Here is a 6,643-nt window from a genome sequence, read left to right as displayed (position 1 = left end):
CTCCTTCCTTTCCCTAGCGCCTCCTCCTTCGAGCTGGATTCTCCTAGTACCTCGCCCTTTGCGCCTCTTCCTCCCTCCACTTCCATTTTCCTTCCCCTCCAGCTCCACCTTCTCTTTATCATTCATTTCCCTTCTTTTCCACCTTAACTTCCTTCGTGAAATTTCATGTTGAAGAAGAGAGCAATTATGCATATATAATCTAGATTGTTACTGAGCTGAGGTCACCCTCGTCGTTCTCCTTCTCATTCCCGCTACTCTCCAAAATTTGGTCAAAAAGCAATAAGATTGTGCAGTCAACCCTTTTTATGTTAAAAAATACTTAAATCTTATAGAACTTCCCGAAAAGTTATAAATAACTCACTTTGAATTATGTTGAAGTTAATGGGTTTCCGCTTCCATTTCCGTCCTCTTCCCTCCTGCTTCCCCTTCTATGTATCTTTCCTTTCTCTTCTCCTCCTCCACAAGATGTCGTTTCAAAGAAGAGAACAATTATTAGTCCCCTCTCTCTCTCTTATATGGGGTCGTAATGCAAGCGATGGTTACTAACGAGCCCAAGGAGTATCGTGGCATTAATTTTTTTTTTTTCCAACGCAAATACCCCGTTAAAACCATGGTCTACATAATAAACTATAACACCAAGAATAGGCTGAATATGGACGACCTAATTGCTTTATACACTGTTTTCATTTTAAGTTTGGTATTGAGTCTTTACGCCATAAAAGAGGGTAAAGTACCTGGCTATTGTCTTTGGTAGTGATTTGGTCTCGGGTCGTTACGCCATAAAGGCGGGTAATGTACATGGCCAGTCCTCCTTCCTCTTCCCTCCAATTTTCAGAAATTGATTTGTCGCGTATTTATAGTGAAGTGAAGTATTCCACGCAAGTGAAATTACTTCATGCAATAAAAAGAATGGGTTAGTATTTTAATGTAGGTGGTATATTATATGATTTGAAATCCTAATTCACCACTAACCCCCTCCAACTTGAAGAGCCAGATTCAAACAATCCGTGTTGGCATCGATATGCCTGAAACCCAAACTTATAGCAGCCAAAATAGCATGTTTTAAAGCAGAAGCTTCAGCATGAAAAGCATGCCCATAATTTAACTTTACCAACACGAAAAATGATTCCTTCAAGCAGAAGCTCTAAAAACGGGTGTCCAGGCGTCACACTTGACTCTAATGTGATTAGAACAAAGGTTGGATCCAATTATAGAACGGATAATGATTTAACTTTTTAAAAGCCAACAATAAGCATTTTAAAAGTTCACTTAATGGCTAAGGAAATGTTTGAATTCATCTTCCAAGCATAATACCATCTGCTTCTTTCACCCTACGGTATGTTTTGATTCTCTGCATTTTTAGTTATGACACCAAATAATGTCTTAAATTGGCGACCATGAAGCTTAGATCAATGTTTTGTTCGTAGCATTTGGTCACCACGTGAAAATGTGAAATAGCAGTACAATCACCATTACCAATCAAAACTTCATACGAGTATACTACTAATAATCACACAAAGCGGAACCCTTTATTTCCCATTTTCAAATGAGATGAATCAGGTATAGTACCTTTCCAAAAAAATAATGACACCATAAACTCATTAGGACAAACACAAAATGATGTTGCCAACATTTAGTCCAAAACCCATTGGAATACCAGCATATATTCACCATAAAAAGCTAGTCTAAATTTATATGTTACCAATAATTATACAAGGCCGGTCCCATTTTCGTTTTTCTTTGCATTTCCCAATGAAAAGTGTCACAAAAACTAAATTAGGGACAGTTTCCTATGGCTGAATGTTGCGACCTAAACCTATAATAAATAGAGGTATGACAACATTTTCCACTGCTTACCATACCCCCCTCCACAGAGAACCAAAGAAAATCTTCATATGGATAGAAGAATTGCCGGTATATAGAAGAGGATGTGGGCGGTCTTTCTGAGTAATACTCCCCTCTTACAGCCAGTGATGCCAGCACTCCACCTACTCTCCACCTGAAGTTTATCAACAAACTTACATCAAAAATGTATCTCACACAATTATTTCACAATAAAAAGCTTGTGTAATACTGTAATATATAAACATTGAATGAAAACAGTAAAGAAAAAAAACGACAATTACTCTTGATTTCAAAGGGTTACAATATTAGATTATCAGATGGTAATGATAATAGCGACCCGACTAAATCTTTAGTTGTGATACCCTTTGATGAGCACACCGCTGTTTTAACTCCAAATAAAAAAACTCTAATATAAAAAGGAGAATGTGATATATTTACTTCTATGTAATAAGCTACTCCCACTTTTCCAATGGATTCTTAACATTTTCTTTTTGGGATCTTTCATTGGATTCTCTTTCCTCTTTACAATACTATTAGGGTATTTATCCATACAACTTGAACCTCTGTTTCACCACACTTGCTTCAATAGAGCTTAAACAAACACAATGTTTTATATGGGTCAATCAGTGTATTTTATATCCTTTTTCCAGACACATGTTTATTTGCACTCTTGCTAATAAAGTTGGACATAGCTTTCCAACCTATGCCTTCTTGAGAAAATATTTTAGTATCACAGGAGAATATCGTCCTATTTATAGATTCTACAACTTTCCTATCATAACTAACTAAAGAAGCAATGAGAATTTATACAGACTTACTCGTGATCTTTCTTAGCCGTTCCCGGATGCCCGTTCTTAACCTATCACCTGAAACTTATAATCATTGGCTATGATACTTCTCTCTACTCCACCTCCAACAATAGCATATATCTGGCAAATAAAGGAAAATAACAAATATTGAATTAAAACTGCACCGGTTTTACTCTACAACACTACTCTAGCAACATATCATTATGTGAGTATGCTTTTTGTAGTACATGTAATACATTACCAGTGATGGGACAAACATTTGTCCCGTAAAATAACTTCTCAACTTCAGGTACAGGTCAATTACTGAATTCAAATATAATACCTCTCCTTGTCATTAAACCAATCACAGTTAGTGGAAAAAAAAATGCAGTGAAGAATCGCAATTACAGGCAATCAACATTCGAGTCCAAATGTAATAACCCTCCTCGTAATCTCCTATAGCTAGACAATTCACATTCAATAGTGGATATACAAAAACACGATATGAAGCCATAACTAAGCCAAACAACACTTAAATCAAGTGTACATAAAGCTAACTAATTAGCAAAGCGTAGTTTGTGTGCCTTGAATCCAATAGAGCTACTGCATGCGCAATGCCTAACTGAATTTAAGATGTGGAGCCATAGTGGGCGCACATAACAGTACCAGAATAGTTACCGATGATTCAGATCAAACTCAAAAGTTCCCCACATTACATAATGAGTCACCTTTTGAGAATGCATTTTGCTTTAAAAACAAATTACAACCTTGGTCACAGCAAAACGATATTATCAGCAGGTTGGCAAGACCTGGGGATGCCATGCCAACAGCAAGACCAAGAGTAAGAAAGCCAATGAATACACAACGAGAATTTGGAATAGCTAGCGTCTCATCCGCCACTATCCCTGCATTGTGCCTATGAACAAGATAGCAAAATAAATAGCCACATACCTATAAAAGATACTAAGAACAGGGGCGAACTGTTGATTGTGCATTTATATTTTGAATTTGTATAAGTTTTACACATTTTTTTGTGACTCCTGTTTTATCTCAAAAATTATACGCTTAATATTTTCGCTACCCAAGAGTTTTAATCCTGGATTCGCCCCTGACTAAGAACATGTAGTAAGACGATGTTATTTCAAAAGGAAATTAAGAGAACAGTCTTTCCTCGACACCTATTGCAAAGTAAATAGAGCAAACTGTACAACCATGTTATGAGCTAAGCTGAAAAAGAATGTAATGCTGTTAACCTGTTAAGTTTCTCTCAATATTTTCAATTTCACTGTTTCACCAAGTAAAATCAATATGTCTTGCTTAAAACTCGGCTTAACTTAAGACGTCTCATAACCTCCTTTCATCAATTTTATTCTGTTGTGAGACTCATCTTAAGTTAAGACGGTCTTACATAAGAATTGGTGCAATACAACAACCAAACACAACAATTATTCAATCCTAATCAAGGTCAACCCACAACTTTAAAACAATTCAATTTTCAAGAATCACATATATAAAGTATCGAAGGGCACTAAATCAAACATCATAGATCTCAATTTCTACAATATTACTACTAAAATACCAAAAAGAATCCAACTTTTTCATGAAAATAGCATGATTAACCCAAAATAGAACAAACCCAAATGAAAAATAGAAAAATCGTACCAAAAAGAGGGATACCCAGATGCCCTTAGCTAGCAAATAGCCCTAAAATCCATATAATGTCAGCTGGTACTCTGCCCTCGGATTGCAAGTCACTATACAAATTCCTGTGGAAAATGAAGATGAATTAGTAGTTTTTCAAGGGTGAAAGGGTGATGAAATTTACACACCAAAATCGAATGTAAACTAATAGAAATCAGATGAATACTTGACTATGATTCTCTCTTTCAATCTTCTGCGCAACTTGGTAACCACCTGAACAATAACAAATGAACACAAGAACAGTATGAATACAATTAATATGTTGATCAGTGTCGCCCATCAATGAAAAAGAAAGAACATTCTATACACAGAACTAACAAATGTGATAGTAGCAACACTTTAACCTAAGAGTAACAATAAAATAAAAGGCATGAAATTGGAGAAGCCTTCCTGGGTTAGTACAAAATATAAAAGCATGAAATTACCCTAAACCCCCAAAATCAAACAACAAACCTATAAATAAAATCAAGTAACATAGATGAAAAAAAATAACCTTTTCAATTCGATTCAATTTGGGTTAACTGATCTGGCGCCTTCTTTCCGTTCCAATTTTAGTCAGACGTCGTTGAAATTAGGGTTAATTAGGATTCATGTTTGATGACTTTGGGGTTTTCTTGTGGGTGATAATATGGTCTAAAGATGGAGATTAGAGAGGAACTCATTTGAGATTGTAGAGAGAGAGGAAGGAACAAAGATGAAGATGAGAGGTTAGAGGTGAAAGTCTATGAGTGTGAATAATTGAGGGGAGAGGTAAGGTGTTATATGAGGGGATCAAGACAAACGTGGCAGCGTAGTTGTGGAAGAGAGGGAGCAGTACTGTTAGAGTATTAGCTGTGAGCCTGTACTAAATCCCAAAGCCAATCCAAAAACAAGGAAAGCCCAAATAACACGGCCCATGAAAAACGACCCATGAAAGCAGAGTAGAAAAGTTACTATTTATTATGAATAGTAACTTGTCTTACCCATATTTTAGTAAGGGGTGTAGATAATATGTTAATAAATGGCGAAAGTGGTAATTAGGCCCCTTAACTCTGTTCAATTGTGAAATTAGGCCCCATAAATTTTATTTGGAGCAATCAAACCCCTTAAGTTTCACCAAAAGTGAAATTCAACCCCATTTTCATAATTTTCACCAAATTCTTATATTAATATTACTTTTAATACAATTTATCAAATATAAAATATATTTTTTATAATTTTAGAACTTTTATATTTATATTAAATATTGAGAATTATTTTATTTTGAATTTTATAATATATAGACAATTTATTATATATGTATGAATGTTATATAAATTATAAATAATTTACTAAATATGTATGTAAAAGTATTCTTCAATGATTAATAAATTATGTAAAAATTCGTAAAGTTGCAATTAGTAATTTTTAGTTATTTAATAAATTATTTAATACCAATATAAATTATTTTTAATTAAAATTCTTGTGTAAATTTAAAAAATGGGGTTGAATTTCACTTTTGATGAAACTTAGGGGGCTTGATTGCTCCAAATAAAAGTTATGGGGCCTAATTTCACAATTGATCAGAGTTAAGGGGCCTAATTACCACTTTCGCGGTTAATAAATTGACTAAAACTCTTTATATTACTTAACAGTTAACACCAATAATTTTCATTAATATTTTTTCCTATTTAATTCACCTCTTGAGTTTCACGGCAATCAATTATCTAATTAAATAATACCACAAAATAAATTAAAAATAAAATTAATATATTGGATTTTATGGTTGTATAATGGCTATAAAACCTATAATAGTTTCTATCTATAAAATCTTATTAAAAGGCTAACAAAAAAATGTGACATTGCAAGTTTAATTGTGATGTGACAACTTTTAATGTGACATGGTAAAAAAAAGTGATATGGATTACCAATTTAAGAAAATTAAAAAATATAAGGTAAAAAAAGTTAAAAAAAATATAAGGGATAAACACACAAAAAAAAAAAATTGTAAACCATTGATCTCCTCTCATAATTTTATTTATTTATTTACCTTATTTATTTAATAACCATTATTTCCTTTATTTAATGAAATGACCTTTTAACTTTCCTTTCATCATTACTATATATACTCCTATTTATGTACTGAAGAGTCTATCACACCCGAAATACTCGAGAGGGGGGGGGGGTGAATTGAGTATTTAAAAATTATGCCTACTTTTTATTTTATATCAAGGTAATTAATTACTTAAAGTTTATTGATTAAACTTTAACTAATTAACTAATTGATTATGAACGTAATGAAATGACTGAAAAGAAAGATGCAAGGACACACGATATTTGAAGTGGTTCAG

At 33.5% G+C, this 6,643-nt stretch overlaps 1 long non-coding RNA gene across 1 annotated transcript; it reads right to left on the bottom strand.

Moving 5' to 3' along the window:
- Nucleotides 1–1,609: 1,609 nt before the first annotated feature.
- Nucleotides 1,610–5,070, bottom strand: LOC141600078 (uncharacterized). Its single transcript, XR_012524116.1, has 5 exons — nucleotides 4,828–5,070; nucleotides 4,501–4,547; nucleotides 4,296–4,399; nucleotides 2,664–2,774; nucleotides 1,610–1,999 (listed from the first exon to the last, which is right to left on the bottom strand). It is a non-coding gene; the product is annotated as an uncharacterized LOC141600078 (long non-coding RNA).
- Between the last annotated feature and the right edge of the window lie 1,573 nt (nucleotides 5,071–6,643).

Source organism: Silene latifolia, chromosome 9, assembly GCF_048544455.1.
Source record: "Silene latifolia isolate original U9 population chromosome 9, ASM4854445v1, whole genome shotgun sequence".
Classification (NCBI taxonomy): Eukaryota; Viridiplantae; Streptophyta; class Magnoliopsida; order Caryophyllales; family Caryophyllaceae; genus Silene; species Silene latifolia.
This window is presented reverse-complemented; position numbering and strand designations above follow the sequence as displayed.